At 46.7% G+C, this 210-nt stretch overlaps 1 protein-coding gene across 1 annotated transcript in view; it reads right to left on the bottom strand.

Moving 5' to 3' along the window:
* The window catches only part of LOC118324042 (E3 ubiquitin-protein ligase HECW1), a 68687-nt gene that overhangs the window by 15389 nt on the left and 53088 nt on the right, over positions 1 to 210 (bottom strand). The gene's annotated exons all lie outside the window — the stretch shown is intronic.

The raw sequence follows: 210 nt of genomic DNA, 5'->3' as shown, positions 1-210 counted from the left end.
TCAATTTCAATTCAATTCAAATAAAACTTCTGACAAGAGGTAACAATTTCTTTCACACAATAGAGGAAGTACTGAGATCCTCTAGTTAAAAGCACTAATGCCAGGCACCCGGTTAGCTCAGTGGGTAGAGCTGACGACCCATGAACCAAGGCTAAGTCTTTGCTGCAGCGGCCCAGGGTTCGAATCCGACCTGCAGCCCTTTGCTGCGTG

This window comes from Morone saxatilis, unplaced genomic scaffold, assembly GCF_004916995.1.
Source record: "Morone saxatilis isolate NCDOM2014 unplaced genomic scaffold, NCSU_SB_2.0 Contig0, whole genome shotgun sequence".
NCBI lineage: Eukaryota > Metazoa > Chordata > Actinopteri > Moronidae > Morone > Morone saxatilis.
The sequence above is the reverse complement of the archived record's forward strand: the minus strand, read 5'-3'. Positions and strand labels throughout refer to the sequence as shown.